Consider the following 24431-nt stretch of genomic DNA (forward strand, 5'->3'; position numbering starts at 1 on the left):
TGTTTTCTCATAAATGCTCTTGCCTTTATGAGACTATTTGGCCTGCAGTGTATTAACCTAGAAGTTATATTTCTTTCCCACAGGTGGCTGGACTTTTGGGAGGTAGTGGGGGGCGGATAGTTCTTCACTGGAGGGACTGGAGTTAAGTCATGACAGTTATTTGGGGCCAAGAGAAAGAGCCAAATTCAGAACCTTGGAGAGCTACACATAGCCAGTAGTGCAGGCAGAAGGTAAAGAGATAGCTAAGGGGCAGCCTGAAGCAACTTAACACACCCAAGGCTGTGGATAAGACTGGGGGTGGGGGGGTGGTGGAGACTCATATCCCCTTCAAGGGCTCACTAAGACCCTGAGCTCCAAGCACTTGGGGTGGTACAAGTACTCTGTGGTGTATTCATGAAACATGTCTCCCATGCGCCGATACTGGAGGCACTGGGTGTGTGCCAGGGACACATGTGAATGAATGAGCACACATGCAGCCCTGGAGCAGTGTGAGGTAGTTTATTGGGAGATAAACTGATAAAACTGTGCCAACAGGGGCCAAGCACTGAGCAGAGGAGGAGACAGCTGGTTCTGCCTGAGAGAGCCAGGGAGGCACCATGAGGGTGTGTACTTATCTAGGAAAGCCTCATAGGGAAGCAAGACAGGAGCTCTCCAGGTGGCTGGAGTGCAGGTTGAGAAGGCTCCAAGGTTTGAAAGGGCCCTTGCCATGCTATTAAACAGGTTACTGGAGTCTATTATGTGCAGGTGATCCAGGGAAGGGTGGCCAGGAAGCTTCTGCCTATGTCAAATGAAGAGGTGAGTGCACACGAGGCAGATGAAGCTGCAGCACAGTGCTACAGCCTTTGCTTAGGATGTGTATAGCTCTGGCATGTGTGGTGATGCACTGCCGTGAGCTGACTCATTGCGGCCTGAGGTGCATTCATGGGGCCTGCTCTGGGCTAGGTTAGTTCCTGTCGTCAAAACGCCCATTGTATGCCACTGTGGGGTCCCTAAAGGGCTGGCACTATGATTGATCTCGCTCTGTAGCCTCCATTTTTTGCCCTAATCCTCAGCCCAACTCCTGGCCTCCAGCCAATGGTTTCCCTGTGGTTTTGTCAGAGCTGGGTTCTGCAGCCGATAACCCAGGCTCCTGACTGCAGACACACCAGTCGCTAATGCTACTTAAAGCAGGATCTATAGAGTCTGGTCGCTTAGATTTGGGAAAGCCAGCTACCGATTCCAGTAACAGGACAGCTGTCAAGATAGCCCAGAGATGGGGGTGGGGTAGGTAGAGGAGAGACAGAAGGAAAGGGGGAATCCTTCCACAGGTACCTTCCATCTGCTTTAGTCTACTCTCATTATTTCCAAAGCATTCTGACAGCCACCATCCCAGTAAATAAATCAATAGTTTTAAAGGATTTGCAAGAATTAGTGAACCAGAGCTGGAAGTACAATTGGTTCAAGTACCCAAGTAAACAGGGAAATGAAACAGAAGGCCCTGGATGCTAGGGGCTAATGGCAACTCCAGATGCTATGGACGGGGAATTCACAGCAGCCCATCAAACTGGATTAAGAGGTAGGAGGGGAGAGTGGGTATGCACTTGTGTGTGGCTGAGGCACAAGGACCCTTTCCTGCCCATCTGTGTCCTCCACAGTCTCCTAGGGGACTGTCTCTCCCTGGTTCTCTGTCTGTGTCCACCTCCCTTTCCATCTGTGGACAGGTCAGGTCTGGGAACCACACCCACCTCCTACCCTTTCAGGTTATGAAAACCTGGGCTCTTTTCTAGTTTTTCACAAAGCTATTGGTCTCTTGCATCATACAAGTCATGTCTGCTGCCATCCCAGGAAAATTAGGGGATCCTAATAATCATAAAGAAGAAAGTAGGAATGTGCCTCCAGTGGCTCAGGCCCTGGAGAGAGTGGAGGTCAGGCACTATCCAACGGGACAGCACAGTGGCAGGTGAGGAGCCAGCTGGGGATGAATCAAATCACAGACTGCATGCCAGCTTACCCATCCTACCCATCATTTGGCTATAGTCCCCAGTGGTTTTTATCATGTGACAGGGTCCCTGGGGTTGGAAATATCAACAAGGGGCTGCATTGACCCCCCTTATTCTCCCAACTTTGGTTGTGCCTTTTCCCCAATGTCCTATGCCAATTCATTCTTCCGTCCACTTCTGTCTTCTGGACAAGTGCTGGTGGGTAAAAATGCTGACTTTCACTATTTCTCTGCAATCATTGGTCCCCACATCTATTCTGGACACAGCTACAGATTCTGTGCTCCAAGTGACAACCTACTGTTACAGACCCCAAGAACACACAGGCTGTGGGTACACAGCCAGTGCTCTTGGACCCTTTAGATCAATTTCCTTAGCCTGGTACTGTTTCCTGTTTCTTCATCTCAGTACTGCATTTAATCACAGCTCTTTCTGCCCAGGTCATTTTCTTGCAGGTCTCTAGTTTGATGGTTGGCTTTTCCTAGGAGGCAGAACTTACCAAACTCTACACTAAATTAACAGTCCCACCTTTTACAAATACATGGAGTATAGTTACTCAATAGTTGCTATCCTGTGTTAGTGGGCCTGGGCTTTTACACATCCCTATGAGCATGCCTCTTGCTTAGGGTTGGCTAGACACTGGGCCCTGGCTACTGTGCCTCAGTTAGCAGAAGGTGGGCAAAGTGGGCACGTAGTAGAGGGCACCGGCCCTGTTCAGACCCAAATGCTGGAAAGATGAGCCAGGGTCACACAGTGTTTATAGAGCATCACTGTGAGTTGATCCCATGTGAGAGGGAAGACACAGAAGTGGTCCATGACACTGGAAGCGAAGAGATGGGCGACAGTGCTTTCACAGGCATGTCACAAGATGGACTTGGGCATAAGATTCACCAGGAAACTTAAAAAAAAAATGACTCATGGTGGTGCATACCTTTAATCCCAGAACATGGGGATCTCTGTGAGTTTGAGACTGGTCTGGTCGACATAGCAAGCTCCAGGATAGACAGGACTACATAGAGACCCTGTGTCAAGAAAAATGCCTACGCTCTACCCTCTATAGTGTCTGAGTCAACAGTATGTGGAGGGTGAACTTAAGCACTAGGATTTCTTACAAAACATTTTTTAGGATGTGTGCATCTTCATCGGTGTGTGAGTGCATGTGTGAAGGCCCAGCGTCTTTCTTGGTTGCTTTCTATCTTATATACCAAGATAGAGCCTCCCTGAGAACCCAGAGCTCAGCATTTGGCTAGTGTGACCAGCCAGCTTGCTTAGAGGATTCACTGTCTCTATCTCCCTTGCTCTGTGATTATAGGTTGGATGCCATGCCCATCTGGCCTTTTATGTGAGTTCTATAGATTCAAACTCTGGTCCTCAGGTTTGCACAGCAAGTGTGTTACCCCAGCACCATTTCCCCAACACTGGCTCGGCCTTCCTAAGCACTCCTCAGAAGATGCTAACGCACAACAAAACCAGAACCTCTGGTTTCGCGGCCGTGAACTGCTGTTGGTTTTGCCTTTTTATTTTCACTCCTCAAGTGTCCAGATCTGTTTTCAGAGTGCAAAGACATTTACTGAAAAAAAAAAAAAAAAATTAAGGAATGACAGCTCAACAGCTCCAAGTGCCAGCAATTCATGCAAATGAATGCAAATAAATACACACTTTCATACATATGTTTATGCAAATATTCTTGTGGTCCTGCAAATCACTCACTTGCCTGCAAGCAGCCACCTACAATTTCTTGGTGAGAACCCCAGCAGGGGTCCTGGGTTAATGACAAGTGGTATCGTGACCTCCCAGAATGACATATCTATTAGCAACTTCATCTCATAAGTCCTATGGAACAACACTGAACTGAACTCTGTGTGCCTCAGCATCTCCCCCAGGCACACGGGCCCCCACTACTCACTCAAGGCTGCAGGGGAGGGAAGGCTCATAAACAGCTGCCCAATGGACACGCCAAGGCTACCAGGTCAGAAAGCAGTAATGGCAGCTGATGGGTGGCTGGAAGCTGCTGTGAGGACAAGGGCTGGTTGGCTTTAGCTCAGCGCCAGTCTGGGTGGGTTGGCATGTGGCGAGGCACTCGTCCTGCTTAGACTGTGTGCCCCACTCTTGTTGTCTGCCTGATCATACCCTACAGCTCATTTGTCTCAGCAGGGGACATATGTCAGAAGAAAACACAGCCCAGCCAAGATTATAGATGGGTGCCCTGCTGTGCTTCTACTTCTCCGTCAAGCTTTCTGAGGTGGCACACATCTGCACATACCCCTAGTGCTGTCCAAGGTGCGGGGATCTCGGCAAGTGGGGAGAGCTATGAGTGAATTTAAAGCTTCCTTGAGTGCCATGTCCTGGCCTCTGGGGATCCTAGATCAGTCTGCTTTGTAAGCTTTGGAATGTCACACATAATTTCTTATATCTCCAGATGCCCCACCTGGGAGGTAGATGCCACCAGCCTTTGGAAGGCTTCAGGACATTGAAAAGTAAGGTTCCCGGAGGTAAGATTCTGGCTTATGTTATACAGTAGGTGTTTAATATGCTCCAGATGACTGACAGGAGGAGGCGTTCACTTCACCTCACCATGCCTTATCACCTTAGCTCTCCTGTGATTACACATACAACCTGGGGAGGGCAGGGCTTGGCTTGACTCCATTCTGGTAATCATCCTCAGAAAGGAGGAGAGGTGCCTGTGTGTCGGGAAGAAGCAGAGAGCTCCCAATACATTCAGCCTGGAGAGGACCTCTGAAACTAATGTCTAAGTAGAAACCAGAACTGAGTTCAGAATTCAAGTACGATTCTGAGTCAGCAAAGACCTGTCCCAGCAACCTTCCTGGACTCCTGTGACCACTAATCATCCAAGCCCTAACACCCCCTGTGTGTTGGAATGATAATGGCTGCACAGGCTCATAGGCAGTGGCACTATTGGGAGGTGTGGCCTTGTTGGAGTAGGCGTGGCCTTGTTGGAGGAAGTGTGTCACTGGGGGCGGGCTTTAAGGTCTCAGAAGCTCAAGCCAGGCCCAGTGTGTCTCACTCTCTTCCTGCTGCCGGCCGACCTATATGTATAATGCTCAGCTCCAGCATCATGCCTGGCTGCGCACCGCCATGCTTTCCGCCATGACGTTAATGAACTAAGCCTCTGAAAGTGTAAACCAACCCCAGTTAAATGGTTTTTCTAAGAGTTGCCATGGTCATGGTGTCTCTTTCACGGGAACAAAACCCTAACTAAGATACCCCATGCTTCGAGAGCAGACGGGAGTTCCACCATGTTGGGTTGGAAGACAGTGCAGCCTTGCTGACGTCACAGGTCATTCATTCACAGTTCTTGTGGGCTCAGCCTTTTCCAGGAAGAAAGCAGTTTTTACACACGAGGAAATTACTTTGCAGAGGATCAGCTGGATCCAGCCTGACCACCAGTCAGTCGCCCAGCCTCTGAGAGGGCCGATGCCTCCAAGGGTACTGTCTCCTTTCTCTGGGTGGCTTAAATTCAGTTTTAAAGGGCAATTCTATTCTTTAATTATTTCAGGCTGACCCTTTACCTCGTCAGTGTTTCTAGGCCGTTGAGGAGGTTGGCTGCCTCAATCACACAGGTGCTAAGCGATAAGGTCCCTCCTCTGGAGAGGAAGGGGAGTCCTCACCTCCAGAGCTTGCAGGCTGATTGGCTGGGGGCCTTCCCAATGGGCTTCAAGTATGACTTGACCTCACCCACCTGTAGACCAAAGGCGGGCCAGCTCTGGGGAAGGGGGAGGGGGGAGACGCTGAGTGCCCTATGTCAACTTCTGTAGTTAACAGCAGTCACCAAGCTGACAACAAACTAAGAGACTCTGAGCAATGGAGCCACCTTACTTAGGACTCCAGGACTCCTAGGCAGATAATTTCGGAGGACAATTGTCCAGAGTCCAGACCAGTCCAGACCTTAGAACCCTTAAGAACCGGACAAGGGACAGGTTTTCTAGCCAGGGCCCAGAACTTAAAATTCAAGGTACCATGGCCCATGGAGAGAACAGGGCTTGACACAGCCTAGCTCTGGAGGCTGGCCTTCTGATTTAAAACCTGGGTGCTCAGCCACAGGGTAGCTAGCCGTCAACCTGGGAGCTCAGCCACGGGGTAGCTAGCCATCTGGAGAATCCTCTCAGCTCCTCGGTGCTGTGAAGTTCCCTCCCCTGCCTCCAGGTCTCTGACTGGCACCTGACAGTGTGCAGGGTATTAATTATGGTCAAAGCTTTTCAACATGCAATAAAAAGCCTTTTAAAACGTTCCGATGGGAGGTGATTAACTCTATTAAGTGACATTATGGATCTTCCTATCTGTTGCTTTCATAAACATAGTTGTAGGCGGAATGTTTTATTATGGACATAAAAATGTCCCGCATTACAATGCATAAGCACATATTGATGTTGTATTTCTTTTCGGCGCTACCGCCCCAATCCCCAACCACTCCGAAAAGAAACTACACGTCTTAATAATTTATGCTCCAAGTTTTAACCAGGATTATCAATGGCAGCTTTTGAGCTTTCTCTTTTGGCAACACAATAGATCATAGTAAAAATGCACCGACAAGCGATGTGTCCGTTTGATTTTTTCCACCTGAATCAGCAGCCCAAATTCCAGACACAGCAGTTTAGGGCAAGCCGCACGCTGAAGAATTTAAGTCTAAGCATTTAATCTGTTCTTTCCATAAATTTCTGCTGCTTGTGCTTTATAATGATTCTACCAGAGGAAGTTTATTTATATCGCAGATTCCCAGCATCAGCACATTGAGAACACAACGCAATTGCTCAGTCAATAGCTTACAGCCATGTATAATATCACTCCGGAAATCAAAAGCCCATTTGAAGAAGAGAAGGCTCAGATTAAAGTCACTTTAAGACATCAATAACTTGGACTGGCTGAGGAGAAGATATAAATATCCGGCGTGCGCATATGCAAATAGGAGCTCGCAGACGCGCTACCTCTGCGCGGGAACCTCCCCGTGGAGACTTGCTGCACGTGACGGCGGCGCGAGGGGCTGGGTGGGCGGTGCCTCACAGGCACCTGGGAGGGGCTACGGCACGCCTGTCCTGCATACTGCGCCTGCGCGACCCGCGGACAGCAGCTTGGGCAGGGGCTAGGCTGACAAGAGGGCAGGGCTCCGGAGTGAAAAGACCCAATGAAGGAAAAAGGCTACCTAGAACGACACCTGCGTCATGCAACCCGGACGTTCATCTGTGCCCTGTAGCTGGACGAGCCTGTCCTAGGATGCATGTTTTCTTTCTGGAGACTAGCCATTATCTTATTTCCTTTATATCTCTGGGCGGGGGTGGAGGTGGGGGTGTGGGTGGGAAGCTTCCAGAGAAAAGAACTTGTCCAAGACCTCGAAGCTTGTGAGCCTCAGGACCACGATCAAGCTGTGCTTACTAAAAATTGAGTTTTTAAAAACGATTTCCTTTTGCTGTTTTTTTGTTTGTTTGTTTTCTCATCGTGGACACTCTCTGTAGGGCAGGGCAGGTGCGGCAGCCTAGGAAAGTTTAGGGTTTATTTGGGACTATGAAGCCTGGAGTCTGAAGGGTACAGTAAAGTCCTGATGTAGACAACAAAACAAAACAACCAAAAAACCAAACCGCTCAAACAAACAGGTGGCTGTCATGGGCTACGGTTAGGCTGTATGTATTTAGATGGCTCGCAGGCATGGGGAGGGGCTGGCTGGCTGGCGGGTACCCGTGGTGGGTGGGTGGGGTGTGGTGGTGGGTGGGTAGGGTGTGGAGGGAGAAGGGGATCTCTGAGAAGAGGTCTAGAGCCAGCTAGGGCAGCTTGGCTCTACCTCTGAGTTGCAGAGGGGATGTTAGGCTTCAAGGGAGGAAAGGAAGGCACTGTTCACTGGGAGGGGCTTGTGGAACCCCAGTGGCGACTGGTCAACCCATCGTCCAGTGACCAGAAGTATCTAAGGCCTTAGTGGCCCAGAGCTTATATTGTCTACATCCCCCCTGATGTGGCTCTGCACAGGGCAGGGATCCGTGAAAAAGAGAATTAAAAACAAACAAAACACAAAACAAAACCTGGCCAAGAGAGAAAGTGAGGGCAGGACATTTAAATGCAGTTATGGAAACCTATAGAAACTGACGATTGCGAAGCAGATTTTTTGAGGGTGACTTTTTGTCTAGATATCTCTGCTTCTGTGGGTAGCCCTGATCACAATGCCCCAGCCATTCATCCACGTGTGCATGCCCTCATGCATCCAACACACACGTGTTTACTGAGGGCAGCTACGTGCCAACACTGGGACTATAGAATGGAACGAAGCAGATGGGAAGGCTGCTTTGGAGCCGACTTCTCGCTCCAGGGTATCTGGTGACCCACAAGGCGTGCCTTTTCTCTAGGGCTGGGCGGCTCAGCTAGTTCAGGCAGGCTGGGTAGTGATGGGGGAGGTAGGAGTGGGTGGGTCCTTACTCAGGCGTTCGCTGTACCTAGACCCAGAGCTCTGGGCAGATATGGCTTACAAGAGGCATGGGGCTCTGACTTATTGTGGCTCCTCCCTTCTTTCACAGCAGCCAAAGCTCCTCATAGAACTAGAGTCAGTGGGGGCACCTGTACTCCCCGCTGGGTAAGACCATTCTCTTCTGTTGAAATGACCTCTTTCTAGGAAGTGGAATACACTCCTGTCCCTCTCTGTAGTGCTCTCTGTCCTGTCCCAGCTGTAGCATGGCAGAGCCAGACTTGGTGAGCAAGGAAGGCAGTGGAGACCATGCAATGTGTGCAGAAGCTGCCTTAAGGGGCTCTCTAGGGCACTTGGAACCTTCTATCAGAGCTTCTTTCATTGCCTCAGAGTGGGTAAGAAATGCTTGCATGGTGCCTCCGATTGGTCCCTGTCAACAGGGGCTTCAGCTGCCACCTGCCCTAGGACACTAGTTGGATTCACACAGTTGGTGGCTCATAAGTTGAGTGTTGGACCTCTCCCCACTCCTGGCTATGAGACCCAGCTATTGCTGGTTCCACTCAGAAACTTCTGACTTCCCAGGCTTCTCGGAAAAGAACGGATGCACTGTTTCTACAGTTTCCTAGAGAGATTTCTGGGTGAAGCTGCAGGGGTTCTGAAACCGTAGTTATAGAACTCTGAGGATGTCTTCCGAATTCCCCACGAAGGGTAGGCAACCGCCACCGGACTGTGGGCGAGCATCCGTGCCAATCAGCACAGGTGAGGGAAGTGGGAGCCAGGTGGAGTTGGGCAGAGGGACCTCTCTGGTAGCTTGGGTGTGATCTCATCCCATACTCCCAACTGGGGTGGCTCACTGATGAGACAACACTTCCAGGACTCTGGAGAGAATGGGTGGCAGAGGACTCAGGCCTGGAATTAGGCTGGCGATTGGCCTGGGGGTTCTGTGTGGGGTTCAGGGAGGTTTCTGGAGGAAGCACTGGCTATAGGCAGGGTGAGGATGTAGTAGGGATGTCATCTTATGCAAGAGCTGTGGCTGTCCCACAGAGGTCCCAGGGAGCTGAACGGTGGAGAGGGCAGAAGCCTGGAGTGGCTTGCCAAGAGGTCCTCTGGAGGGCTTGAGCGGAGGACTACCTGATCCGAGTCTCTAAGGAAAGACTTCTGTGCGCAGAGTGCAGAGTGGCCAGGGATCAGCGGAAGGTGAGGCAGCTCCCTACCTAGGGAAGCGGAGAGCATGGAGGGGATGCCTATGGTGGGAGAAGGGCCTGGGTGCAGGAGGCTGGGCAGTGAGCTGAGCTGAAGGGCCTCATATGGAAGAGGTAACAGGCCAGGTGTCCTCATGGGAGAGTGGAGCTCTTCAGGGCTGGCCACTCTGGGCTTCCATGGGGCATATCTCTATCAATTCAAAGCCTACTTATCAGGGATGGCGTCATGCCCCTTTGTGGTGTCACATGGGACAAAGCCATGAGGAACCCTAGCCCCCCTAGCCATTCCTGGAACCAGACACAGAGGGTATAAGGTGAGTGCAGGTTAAAGGATGCTTCGTGTCCGTTTCTACTCTGTCCCCAACCAGTCGAGTAACCATAAGATAGAAATGTAATGTTTCTGAGCTATAGCTTCATCTGTAGATGGGGGGTCAAACAGCCCCTAGTTCACAGATGTAAAGATTAAATGGGTCAATATGAGCAATGAGCTTCGAAGAACATTCCGGAGGGAGACAGCGTCCACAGCCTTCCTCCCCACCAGGCTGCGGCTCAGAGGTCAGCCATGTCACTATACAACTGAAGGGGGCGTAACTCCCCTGAGAGTTCTCATGGGGTATCCTGAGTTACTCTTGCCGTTCTCTGGTAGGTGGCAGGCAAGGGTCTTAAGAAAAGGGTACCTTTTTTACATATCACGTAAAGTTGCTAAATTGGCCGGTGGCGGGGGTGTTCTAAAGTCATTCACAGTTGGGTGGGGGAGATAGACATGAAAATAGACTGTCAAGATGCTCTGGTAAGGAGGAAGGGTGGAGTCTGCACGTGTCCCTGAGGGTTAGCTGAGGAGAGGGCTCGCTCTTCCATACTAAGCCTGCCTCAGAAAATTCCCACTAGGAAACAATGATTCAGAACCTCTCCTGTCCCAAACTGATGTATCTCATGAGGGAAACCTTGCTCTCAGACCCTCCAATAGTCCCCAGTCGGGAGACAGACGGGGCTGTATCCCGGAGAGGCCCAAGTCTCTTTGCTCAGGTTATCAATGTGGAGTCTTTCTCTGTGTGTTCAGTCCCCTGTGGAAAAGGCAGGCACTGAATACAAAATAGATACCCAGATCTCTGTGTGCCACACTTCCTGCTTGAGCTGTGACTCCTGACTAGCTCATAATTTACCTCATGTTCTGTGCTGGCTATCAAGAGGCTCCAGGCTCCTGAGGCAGATCTCATGGCAGCCCCCTTGCCCAGAAGGAGGTGCAGAGGTCAGTGTACCTAAAGGGGACACAACAGCCTGTGCCAGGAACATGCAGGGGGAAGGAGACCCCTGTGAACTTCACAGGGGACCTCAGGGTTGGACTGCCCCCTGCACCTCTGCTGCCAGCTCCCTCATCAGCAGTCAGTGTGGAAGCTAAGATCTTGTCATTTGGCCTGTACTGAAAGGGAGGGGCCTTCCTCAGAGTCAACAGAGGGAGCCCTGGAAGATAAGATGGTTCAGTTTGTGCTGGTCTAGTCTGGGAACACAGGGTCCTCCTTGGTGGGAGTAAGCCTGGCACAGGAGGCTAATGAGGGAGAGGGTAAAGGACACGTAGGAAGGAGAGCTGTGGAGGGGAGGAAGGGAGAGGGTCAGGGGAAAAGGTGGGTTCAGATGGCAAAGAGCCTCTAGGCCTGGGGCTCACCATCAGCTGGCGTCATACTCAAGGAGCATATACTTTAGAGGCCTCTGACCGGCAGCTGAGAGGTCAGGGGAAAAATATATCCTCACCTGCCCCACTGAGTCCCTTTCTGGAGCCCGGAAAACTCAAGAGAAAGGATGTTGGGTGACCAACAAGCCTCCTCAAGTAACAGTGATCCAATGGGGTGGGGGTGGGGGTCAGAGGGCAGGGAAAGGAAGGCACTGTCCTCCTTCTGAAGCTGTAGTTAGTCCTCCAGAGGAGCACCTGCCCAGGGGAGGAGACAGCAGCTAGGCCTCCAGCTCTGCACCAAGTTCCCATGGAAGGAGTCTCAAGCCTCCCTCCCAAGGAGGACCAAGGGATTTTTTTTTCTACTCTGCTGAGCTCTAGCAAAGATATCAGCACATGGTTAATCTTCCTTTTGCTCAGAAATGCAGAGTAATTTGCCCGAATGGGGATTTCTGCATATTTATACTAATGTCTGTGTTTAAAGCTTATGAGACAGGGAATTGCTGAGAGATGTCCATTAGCAATATATACAGGCTGCAATTATTCCTTTATGGTGTGTGGTTTGACTGCAGAATATTTTATTTCTACGGAGGTAGTGGGCTTCGCCTACTGTGTTTTCTTATATGCCGGAAGAAATCAATAAGCACAGAAAAGAACTGAAGAGAGGCAAGAATAAAAGAAATGTGACCTTTTAGGAGTCTGAGAGCCTTGAATACACTATGCCAGGAACTGCCTTTGTCCTCAGAATCTAAATGTGAGTAAGTGCTCAAGTGGGCAGAATTGGGGGCATTTAAGACGTGGACAAGAACGTTTGCACTTTCCTTAGGACAAGGCGAAGCTGTTAGTTCACAGGACCAGGAGGAGCCAGAAGGGATGTCCTGTCAGAGACCAACGGGACAAGAGGACAAGGTGCGTCTTCAGAGCATCCCACTTCTAGCCCCCATTCTCATCCTCCAATTTCTCCCCATGTCAGAAGGAGGTTTTCATCAGAAATAAGGGAAACACCAGATCTAGGCCCACAGAGGTTAAGAGTAGTGGCTGCTCTTCCAGAGGACTCAGGTTCTATTCAAAGCACATACACAGCAGCTCACAACTGTCTGTAACTCCTGTTCCAGGGGATCCAACACCCTCACAGAGACATACACACATGCAGTCAAAACACCAATGCATATAAAATAAAGCTTCTTGGAATCTGCAGGTTATGTCAGAAAGCACAGCTGTTCTTGATGTGGCGGGCTGGAGGTCCAGGGGACAGCATTTCTAGATATAGTCTACAATTCTTGAGCAGGAACGCCAGGGTGGGTGCAGGACCCAGGGGCGGCTCCTCATAACGGTTCGGCCAGGAATCTCCTGTGAGATTATATCCCTCAGAAGTTCACATTCTTCCTCTGTAAGTTCCATCTCCATTAACCTCCCATCACTAGCCTTTTCTGGATTTTATAGGGCCGTTTATTTCTTGGTCTTTTACTAGATAGGGTCTCTTTATGCTACCCAGAGTGGTCTTGAACTCATGACTCTCCCACTAGAGCTTCTGCAGTGCTAAGATTACCGGTGTGTACTGCCATGTCTGGCTTCAAAGGAATTTTTGTATCTGCTAGAGGGTATGAGACAGACAAACCCCAAGCAGGAGTCACATACTTTTGAACCCTTTCTGCACTCTGGAGGTCTTCAGCATTTTGCCACTGGGAGGAGATTGCTCAGCCTGAGAGGCTCCCAGGGCCTAAAACTCCAAACTGGGTGAAAGGAGGGACAACTGATTGAGTATAATAGCAAACTGCCCAGGGCACTGCTTCTGTCTTTCCCTGGGGCTGCCACACCCCATGGCCCTTCCCTTTCACCTTCTGTCGTGTCTCACAGTTCTCCCTAATCTATCTGCTCCAGAGTCTCTGTGATGTTGAAAACGTGTGGGAATCTCCACTGGATCCCAGGTGGTCTCCTTCTGGCCAGCATCTGTCGCCACACACACGTTCCCCTGCAGGCTGGTCTTCAGGTGTGGACCCCATTCCCCCCTGGTGGGAAAGCGCTATTCTTTCTTGGCTCCAAAATAGTTTCTTGAAGTTGACGCTGACTTCTCACTTGCCTTCTTGCACAGCGATCTCTTCCAAGAGGCGCTGGGGTCCAGAAGAGGGACAGATGGTCCCCTTCTTTTTATAACACGGCCAGTCTTTTGAAGTGAAGAGCTATAAACACAAGTTTGTCTTTAGCAGATGTTCTGTGGGCACAACAAGTGCCACTTTGTGCTCTTAAGCGACTGTGACTGGCGGTAACTCGGGAGGAGCCGGAAACAGGGCTTTGGTGCATGCTCAGGGGGGCACAGGGGCCATGGTGTGCTGTTTCCCATGCAGGCTGCAGCCAAGCTCGAGTCTCTGCTCAGCCAGTTCTCTATACTTGTGTGGCCCGGGGACTGCCCATAGCAGTTCCACTGTGTGGGGGCCATTTCTGCAGTGCTGGCTGTGGGGACTGCATGCTTCAACATCCTCCAGCTACATGGATCAGCCACTGCGCTATATTCATCACGGCGGTGTTCAACCTCTATGGCTGTAAAGGGCTGGGTGGAAGACCTTGCTGAAGACACAAATGGCTGGCCAGACATGGCATCTGTTGAGCTTTGCAGAAGTTGAAGGTTAAATGTCGGCAGGCGGCCAATTCCTATAGCTCCTGCGCTGGTGGCTCCTCATCCATTGGTGACAGAGACATGAGGCGTCAATAACGACTTCTAAATGGATGTGCTGCCGTCTAGTAGATTTCAAGACTTTCGTTCATTTAAAAGGGCATAAGCTCAATTAATAGACCTCATTAACTTCAAAGATGTATCATCTTTGCTCAGAGCTGGGTCCTTCATAGTATGACTGGCTCCATTAACTTTATTGCATTGGCAATACTTTGAGTAAGGCGTGGGAGACGTAGCAACAGGAAAGAATTCCCAGGGCCGCTTGCCTCCCAAGCTCCAGTGGCTTCTGTGGCCAGTGTTCTGTCGGCAGCTTCCTCAAGTAGCCTAGTGCTCTCCCCCACCCCCATGGGAATTCCACACAGCTATCTTATCCATCTACCTATCGGCCCCCGAACAAAGAACTCCAAGAGCCTATTGGTCCCATGATGCTAGGATATATAAAGCAGCCACCATAGGGCTTATCCATCTTTAGCCCTAGTGACAACCAACAGGGACCTACAGGTGTGGAATGGTAGGAGGGACACAGTCACTGGAGATCCACTCTCATCATGCCACCGGCCCCTGGGTATCTGCCCTATCTGAGCCTTTGTGTTTTCATGTAGGAGTCTGCCGAAATGGGACAACTTCAAGGAGTACATAAATACAGAGCAGAATGAACATGCAGCGAGAGGAAAATGCATGGCAGCTATTGTCCCTGCTGCTCACCCTTCTGGAAGACAAGGTTACACTTTCCAGCTCAACCCATATCTTGTCTGTAACAGTAGTCCCTGACGAAAGCTTGAGACAACTCCACAAGGTCAGCTTCATTTCCTTGACAGATATCATTACTAGCAAGACCTAGGAGGGGGGCCAGATTCCATGTCTACTTAACTGGTGAGACCAGTGACATGGCACCGGGAAGTCCGAAGGTCATGAACACCCTCATGCAGAACAAAGACCTGGGCCTGGGGAGACAGCTCAGCAGTTAAGAGCACTTACACTCCAAGCCAAGCCTGAGGACTGGAATTCAGACCCACAGAACAAGTGGGGTGTGGTCTTGAGCACAGCTGCAAGCCCGCCTGGCAGAGAAAGGGGAAGACGGGGTGATTTCTATGCTTGCTGGCCTTTAGCTTAGCCAAAGAAACTCGAGGTCCAGGTTCAGTAAGAGACCATGCCTCAAAGGCATAAGGTGGAGACCGCCAGAGGATGCTCCTCTAGCTTTTGTATCCATGTCCAAGAGTGTGTATCCACCATGTGCAATACATCACACACACAGCTATAGTCACACACATTCTCTCTCTCTCTCTCTCTCTCTCTCTCTCTCTCTCTCTCTCTCTCTCTCTCTCTCTCTCTCTCTCACACACACACACACACACACACACACACACACACACACACACAGAGAAAGAAAGGTTAAAAACCCAGGAATTATTTCTGGGATCCATAAATTCCAGAACCTGCCTGTTCAAATATCTAGTGAGATCAGAAGCTTTGAGTGTTACTACAAGATGACCACAAAATCCAGGGTTTTCTAAGGTCCTGGAGCTCAGATTTGAATAGGTAGCAAGGCATCTTGGGCCCCTGAGATTGGCCCCTGAAGGTACTCTGGGCAACAATGGATGATCATAGTTGACCATTTGCTCCATCCCGGGAGACCAAGTTTACCAAGCAGGCATGTCCAAAGAAGGCATCAACCATGAGACTCGATAAGGTGAGGCCCCGTGTCCCCGAGTTAGGGTTGCCTGGGTCACCTTTCCTTCTCCTATTAGGACAAGTGTCCCCCTAGTGACATATTCAGGGGCCATTACCAATCCAGTCCATGTGGCCCCATATGGACGTGGCCTTGGGTGAGAGCGTGGCCCTGCCTCTGAGAACACACAGCTCCTATGGGGTGCATGGCTCTGTTTCAGCTGCAGGTCACAGGCATGCAGGCTCTGGGTTTGTTACTGTGAGGAGAAAAAGCCATCCAGGATGGAGGTATCCCAGCAGCAGGGAAGTGACTGTCCAGGCCACCCAGGCAATAGGGGTGTGTTCCCTGGGAACTTGCTAGAGAATCCCTGGGAATGATGTGATATTCTGTGATGCCTTTAACTTTACTTCCCCTGCCTGTGGAATGAAGGCTCAGGCAATACCCTCCCCTGTTATCCACTATGATGCTCACGTGGAGAAGGTTGTGAAGGATGAATGGCTTGTTAGAAGAAGATTCTTACGTGAAGACAGGGAGGTGGGTAGCTTTTCAGAGAGCAGAGTTGGGACAGGAGTGGGATTTAAAGAAAAACAATTTTAGAATTTCAGTGCAAAGTTTAACTTGAGGTAAAAAAAAAAAATGTTAAGTGCATGGCAAGTGTGCTGTAGTGAGGGGCCACCCTTTCTGTTTGCCAATTTGATGGATTTAAACACAATTATGGCCAGGCACGGTGGCACATCCCTTTAGTCCTAGCACTTAGGACAAAGAGGCAGGAGGATCTTTATGAGTTCCTGGACAGGCAAGTCTACATCTTATTTAAAAACAAAACAAAAATCTCAAAAAACAAAGACTACTACAGACTGACTTGGATTCAGTCAAAGCCATATCTTCATACCCACATAAGGTGACTGACTGCATTTGGAGATGGGCCTTTAAGGAGTTTACAAGGGTAACCCAATAGGGGTAGTGCCCCTTTAAGAAGACACAGCACAGATACTCTTTCATCAAGCAAAAACCTTAGGGAGACACAGCATCAAGGAGAGAGGTGCCAGGAGACAGCGGCCCTGACTCACTTTGCCTTAGATTTCCAGCCTTTGCCGCTGTGAGAAAGCACGGTCTGGTTGAAGCCACCCCATCTGCAGCTGCCCCAGTAGGGTCATACAACCCACCCTGCTGAAGCTGGCGAGAGCACGTGTGTACTGGCCTTTTCTGCAGACTACATCTGAGGCACTGGGTAATGACAAGTGGGAAGTCATTCAGAAAAGAGGAGGGGCCAGTAGGCAGTTCACAGGGCTGTGCCAGGTTGTCCACCATGCTGTGGAGAGACTAGGAGAGTAAAGAAAATTTGCTCAGCTATGCCCTGAAACTCTTGCACTTCTCTCTGAGGTGGGTGTAATACACACACACACACACACACACACACACACACCTTTTTTTTTTCCTTTTAAAGAAGATTTACACCAAGAAAACAAGCAATGACAACTATTTCAATAAATGGCAACCTTTTGGCCATGTTTTTCTTCAAGCAATTTACACGATGTTTTGTGTCCCTGAAATACTACGCTTGTCTTATTTTTTTTACCTTTTACGTTTCTAGAATAGGGAGTGTGCTCCTGAATGGGATGCAATTTCAATCAAAGCGCTTCTCATTGAACTGGTTTTGTGCCATGTTTTCTCCAGTTCTGCTTCATGGTGTAGTATATTGTTTGTCTGGTCCTTCCCCATCACGCAGGGGCAAGCAGCAGGCACCCCACACACTCTATCGAAATATCATGCTCAGAACTGACCCCAGCCTTTGCAGAGGAAAATTCTGGAACCAGACCTGACTTCATGAGTTTAGGAGCACCATTTACCAGCAGGCGAAGCCTGTTCAGCGAGTGGTTAGGCACCAGGAACTTTGCCATCAAACCTCTGTCATACCGGGAGAGAGAGAGAGAGGTACACAGTGAACTTTTGGACTTTGGGTGTGTCCCTGACTTCCCTTTCAAGACTTAATGGTGGCCAGGAGTCTGATACCTAGGTCAAAGTCTAGGATGATCAAGTAACCGTTCACCTTCTAAGATCACAAAGGCTTGGAGGTGGATGGGTTACTGCCTACAAAACATGGTCTGACTGAGGTAGGGAGGTCAGCCGGTAAGCAGCCTGTGTGTACAGTCAGGCTTTGAGTGCCTGGTGCTCAGAGAAACAGACATTCTGAAAATAACTTAGCAATCCAGTCATGGCTTTCTTTGTGGACCACTTGAGGAGGAGGAGGAAGAGGAAGAGGAGGAGGAGGAGGAGGAGGAGGAGAAATGTGTGTATGCATGAGTGTGTGTGTGTGTGTGTGTGTGTGTGTGACTCTGTGATACACAATTCTGTATCACACTTTCTTCCCTTCATCTACCCTCCTGCCTTTTGACTGCCTTTAAGGTCTTCATCTCTCCTGCCCTTTCTCCTCCCGGCCTCCATAGTTCTCACTGCCGCTTCCTTGTTCTTTCCCCCAGTGGAGTGCAGCCTTTCTTACAGCCAGACCTTACCTTTCTCCTGAGGCCTCTTCCCATGTCTGGAGTGCTTTTGAGTCACCCAGGGCCTCCTGATTGGTAGAAGCAGAGATTGTGTGGGGCACACAGCCAGCATGCTGCCTATGCCTTTTTGTTTGGCTTAGGGGAGAAGCACGTGTGGGCTCTACACAGAGTTTGGTGTCTCAATAAATACCCAGTGGAGCCCCAGGAAGGGAGGTGCCAGGCCTCCAGCTCACCCATCGCCTCTCAGTATCTCTGGCCTAGCGGGTAGCTAAGTCATTCTGTTGTTGCCTGCTTTAGTTCGAGGCTCCTGAGCGATGCCAGGGCTTACTTGGGTCAGGGCAGTGGGTTTCTGCACTGTGGGTTGGTGCTGTTTAGTTAAAAAACAAAACAAAACAAAAAAACCCGCCTCCTTTTGTTCTCTCTCACTCTTAGAAGCAGTCTGACTCCTAGCAGGTGGGTGGGGCAGGACCTCTGATTTGGAGGATGCTGGGGCATATATTAGAGGTGGAAAGTCAGCCCTCAATCTGCCTGTGCCCTGTTGAGCAGGTGGGTGTGTGGCTGGGTCACCTCCTGCTATGAGGATGACACTGTCTCTAGGTGGTCTGGCCGCCTGTACAGCAATATGCTGCTTGCCTGTTTCAGTCACAGCCAAATGATCTGTTAACCAAACCGTTAAACCCTGCACAACTCTCCAATTAATGAAGAACAAAGCCCTGAGGACAGAGCCCTGGGAAGGCAAGGAGGGGTTCACAATGGGCTGGGGCAGGCTTTGGTCTCATGAAGAGAAAAATATTTTGTGGGTGTGGACAAAACCGCAAATTCCATAAGCTGACTCATACCTGGCACCTGGGAAAGGGTATGTGGGCAGGATGTGGGGGCCTACTGGGTAGAGTGAGGGCGGTGGGATTGGCTCCCGAGTCAAAAGCAGTGGAGACCAACCACCCTTCTTCCCGAGGGTTCTTTAAGCCTCCAAGGAGCCATAGCAGCGCAGGAGCCTACTGTGCATTAGGCATGGTGCCGGACTTCGTATCTAATGCCCCAGGAGGGTCAGGGGACAGAATTGAAAAGGGAGGTAGAGTCCCATTTTCCAGCACAAGTTTGCTGCGTTGGTGTGTGGAAGGTTGGGAAGCCTACCCAAGCAGCCGAGCTGGCCTCCCGACTACCTTCCTTGCTGCCAGCCATACGTGCCTGACCAGTCTCCCTGCCTTGGCTAGTTGATCCATGGGAATCAGACAATGCTAGTTGTTCAATCTGTTGCCACACCCATGAACGTGTACCTAATCCTGCCTGGGTGAACTTGGCTCCCCATTATCAAGCCAAAGGTCATAGGATGCTGACCTCCCCTGAGAGTACAGAGGAGGAACTCTCTGCCCCCAAAAGATGAACAGTTCTTGGACTTAGGGGGATGGTGCCAGCAACAGGCTGTTTTCTTCTGGTTGTTATGGTGATGGTGGAGGATTGTAAAATGCTACAATGGGAGAAAGCAATTTTCTGCCATTCAAAGGGGACCCCTGGGAACCAGGCCTTCAGACATCATGATGTTAACATGCTCTCCTAAGACTCTGGAAGGCAAACTGGTCTTTGATTCATCACATTAACCTGAACGCCTAAAAGGCCGTTGATGCTGAAAGGTGGTGCTGATGGTGGAGTGAGGGACCGCACGCACTCTTATAGTGACTACACCAGGCACTGTGCTAGCGGCTGCAAATGAAATGAGTCAATCCTCTCAGCAACTGTAAGAAATGGCTCTGCCATTATTATTTTAAAGATGAGGAAACTGGGGCAGAATTTCAGATCCCGTTATGCTCTGGGGCAGGTGGTATTGTGTGGGTACAGGAAGTCTCAATGGATAGACGTTTCATGTGGGGCAGGTGCGGGGACTGCAGAATGACTTCCCTGAGAGATTTCTGCCTACCTGGATGCCCGAGGGTACCAACTAACTGCCTTTGCCAAACAAAGACAAGCTGCAGAGAGCCTTAGCTCTGTGCTTTTATCCATCACCCAATCCTTTTAAGTCTTGATGAGGAGGTCTGTTTTGGCTGCTGGGCTAGCATGGGGCTCCAGTGAAGAAGGCCTTACCCACCCCAGGCTGGAGGCTCACTGTCTGAGGAGGGGAGAAGGGACAGGCACAAACTGCTTGGAAAGTGAGTGATTCAAAATATGGGGCACGCTTCAAATAGAGAGAACCCGAGAGAGAACTCAGCCTGTGTACAGAGTCATGAAGGATGAAGTGCAGGGCAAGTGGGTGTCCGGGACTTAGCAATCATATCGGGGTGACCATCAGACACTAGAACAACTGAGACCTTGGAGTCATTTGTAGGGGGCATGGCAGGGCAAACTCTGCATTGTAAAAAGACCACTGCGGCTCAGTTTTGAGGCTTGTGTTCAAGAGATAACACACTCTGGGCCAGTAAAGGACAAGTGGTGGCTCTGAGTTTAAAGGCTGGATGGACTCAGGGTGACATTTCTGGGAGAGTGACTCGGGGAGTGCTGGCCTGCGCGAGGGTTACTGCAGCATGGGCAGTGTGTGGGCAAACAGCTTTGTCATGTCTTTCAGCTCCTCCCAGGGTATTTATGAGGTTACTGAGAGAACGGTGTGCTCTGGACTCATCTGGGTGTGGGGCAAGGATGGATGAGATAGGCCTTAGCCCCATGGCTGGGAGAACGGTTTCCTAGACTCTGCCAGAAGGCAACTCATGCCATCTCCGAGAAAGGGTCTCGACCACAGGACGGTGAGCCTTGTGAGCACTGAATGGGCTTGCTCTGCTACTAAACTCCCTGGACAGAACGCTGGAATAGATTTCAGTGGTAGTGAGCAGGCAAGGGGTGAGGGATGGTCACACCCACAATTCCCATCGACCCTTCCCTGGACTCCAGGAGGTAGTATTAGCATTCTCATTTTATATATTGTATGTATACCATATATATGTATATGTATGTATGTGTGTGTATGTATGTATGTATGTATGTATGTATGTATGTATGTATGTATGTATGTACATATATGTTGATTTTATGAGGCAGGGTCTCACTCTTTAGCCAGGCTGAGCTAGATAGAACTCACAATGTAGTTCAGTTTAGCCTTGACTTAGCAGTCGTCCTGCCTCAGTTTCCCTGAATGATAGGATGACAGGCATGAACAACCACACTCAGGTAACACTCCCAAGAGAAGGAAAAGGGGTCTCAGGGAGATCAGGAGGCCTACTCTGGCCCCAACACTATTCCACACACTTCAGTATATCCTAAGAGTTCGTCTCTGCTGCTGCTAGAGTTGGACTAGCTGTGGTTCATGCGGGATGCCGTTCCAAGGATGGACAGAGTACCTCAGGCTACAGGTCTAGGGTTAGGGATGGAGGAGAGAAACTGTAACCACAGAAAGAAGTGGAACAATTCACGCATCATGTAGCTCCTTGGTCCTGAGGCAGAGAAGCCAAACTCTGCAGATGGATCATCATGGCCTCTACATGCTGACAGCCTAAGGCAGTGTCTACACCAGAACACACATGCCCAAGGGAGTGGAGGCCTTCAGCTCTTTTCTCCCCAGACACTCAGAAGAAAGGAAGACAGCCTTTCTGCCGCTCACCTCTGGACCCAGGGTCAGGGGATTCTAGAAGCCTCCAGCCTTGGCCCAAGCCACCAACAAACAATCCCTGACGAAAGATGGTAGAAATTACCTCCCCCTAGCGCACAGCTCTGCTGTGACCTTCTAGTGATCTCTAGGAACAGGGTCATTAGACCTCAAGATTTCTTGTTTGGCTGTACTTCTCCCAGAGGATCAGCCTGGGGTCCACCCCCATCTAATGACAAGACAAACACAGCAGGTTTTTTATAAAGACTCAAACGGAACTAATTCCGTTTTCCTCCCTTATCACTTTGCACACATGAAATCTATTTTTAATTACCTTTCAAATATATAATCTTAAAAAAATTCCACAGCTTGCTCCCACCCTCAAATTGTTCTTAGAGAAAGAAAGATTTATCTTGTAAGTTTCTTAAGAAAATCTATATGTGCTCAATGCATTTAAATAACACTCATTAAAGCAAACCGCAGGCATGCTGGCTTCTCTAGTCACAGATGAGAGACAATCGCTTGACCTACTGCAAATCAAAAGGCATTTTGCACACCACCTTTCCTTTTCAATTGGTTAAGTTTTAAATTAAAGTCCCAACGCCCTTTTTGGGAAGGCGGACTAATAGAGCCTCAACTGAAAATTTCGTGCAGTCGATTGGAAGATAATTACAAGAAACAAAATGTGAAATTTTAAATCAGGGCACTAATGAAGTCTAAAAATACCAGGGGCCCATCCCTCTGGCTGGCAAGACCTGTTCTTCATGGAGGGGGGGGGGGTCTCTCTGCATAATTACTCAACCCCACGAGAGGCCAGGTTGTCTCATCAAACAATAGTAAGGCAAAAAAAATCATAGGATTATAATGAGCTAGATAGTGCATGGTGGATCTTATTATAACGCTGGGCAAGGTTTCAAACAGAGACTGGGAGAAAAGGAAAAATTTTCTTTTCTTTTCCTTTTTTCCTTTTTTTTTTTTTTTTTTTTTTTTTAAAGTGAAGTTCTGATTTGTGTTGATAACATCATGTGGTGCCTCCTGTTCCCGCCTGGAGCCAGCTGTCTGTCATTTAGAAGTGTGAAATCAATTGGGTCTCAAGGATGTTAAAAAAAAAAAAAATCCCTAGGGGCAAAAATTAAAAGTGACCCAAATCCAAACCCACGTGGTGCCCTCAGGATTAGGACTCTCCCACGGCAAGTAAAGATTTGGTTTGAAAATTTGGGTTTCTTTTCTTTTCTTTTTTTTTTCTTCCCTAAATGTAGTTGTTTGACATTAGACCTGACAGATAAATTATAGCTTCAGCAATAAAGGCTTTTAAGATTAGAAACGAAAGGAGAATTTACTTAAAAAACAAAAACCCACCCAGGCTCGAGCATCGAGCACTCGTAGGTGTTCCTTATCTTTCTTCACAGATACAAGGGGATCTGCCAGCCCTCGAGGGCCATAAACAGACATGTGAATTAATGAAATCTCTGGAGAAACAGTTGGTCTGGTGAACACCAATAGAAAGCAGTGTGCTGGACAGGTCACTCACGGCCACTGACTAGAGGACCCCGAAGGCTCCCACAAGAGAGGCCAGGATGTACTTTCTGAGTTCTGCTTTCTGTTCCTTACTCAGACCCAGTCTACCCTGTGGGGATTGGTAGAGCAAAATGTCATGTGGCTCTTCCTGTCCTTTTCCACCTGTAGGCTTGGGACCACAGAGGTCAGGCCACACTCTTTGGCCTCCCACAGTTGCCCTAGGGACAGCTCTGCAATGGTTCACTGACCTAGTGGGCCCAGAAGCATGACCTTACTAATATCCTGTGTCGTCCTATCTCAGGGGTGAGGGTGTTCAGTGATAGCCTGCTCCTAGAAATCTTCAGAGATTTCTTCAGAGAAATCCCAACTCAGACTCCGGCCCTAGGCCAGGGAACTCTAGGGCCAGCTAAGCTGCTTCTCTTCCGTACAGAACAGTTCCTCTTCTTGAGATATAAGTCTGGGACTCGAAAAGCCAGTGAGACCTTTCCACTGACCTTAGCAGACCTCTCGCTATGGGGACACTGGAGCTACCTAGTGCAGCTGGGGCACAGCCTTGGATAGCTGAGACCCCCACAGCCTCTTGCGTCAGAGTTGATGGCCCATAAAGTGGGAGTGAGGGTTTTGTGTGTGTGTATGCATGTGCATATATGTTTGTTCCTTTAGCACTCCCTCCTCCCCGCCCCCCCTTTCTCTCTCTCAATAGAGGTTGCTAAACCAAAACATTTTTTTAAAAGAAATCAATTTAGTCTCTCTCTATATAAAAAAAAAATTTTTTTTTAAACAAAGCAAGAACTTACCAAATTTTAGATGTAATTTTCTACAATTTTGCCACTTAAAACTAGTACTGATTTCCCAAACAAAGGCAGTCAGGGCTCACGCAGGTACAGAATGAGCACCACAGGGAGTTAGGCACCGGCTTTGTGGTTGGGGAGCTCAGCAAGACTGCAGAATGGCTCGAGAAGGACAGTGACAAATGTCTGGGGGACGGTAGGCAGTGAGTGGCTGATGGCAGCATCGCTCTGCTAAGAGGCAGGGCCCCCTTGGATGGACTTTCAGGGGTTCTGAGGCTAGCTGTGTACACTATCTAGCGCCACCTACTGGTTCTTTTGAAGGAGGCATGGCTACCCTAGCAGCCCAGAGTGCTCGACAGAGACCCACCTTCTAGGCTCTGCCTTGGCCCTGGCTGAGGACTGTTAACTTTTCCTCTGCGCATCTCAGGATCAGGACCTGGCCTGTGTCTGCGGGATGTTCCTGCAC

The 24431-nt window shown here is 49.5% G+C and overlaps 1 protein-coding gene across 2 annotated transcripts in view; it reads right to left on the reverse strand.

The window, feature by feature from the left end:
• Klhl29 (kelch like family member 29) overlaps positions 1-24431 on the reverse strand; it is a 272542-nt gene that overhangs the window by 29462 nt on the left and 218649 nt on the right. The gene's annotated exons all lie outside the window — the stretch shown is intronic.

This window comes from Acomys russatus, chromosome 1, assembly GCF_903995435.1.
Source record: "Acomys russatus chromosome 1, mAcoRus1.1, whole genome shotgun sequence".
Lineage (NCBI taxonomy): Eukaryota > Metazoa > Chordata > Mammalia > Rodentia > Muridae > Acomys > Acomys russatus.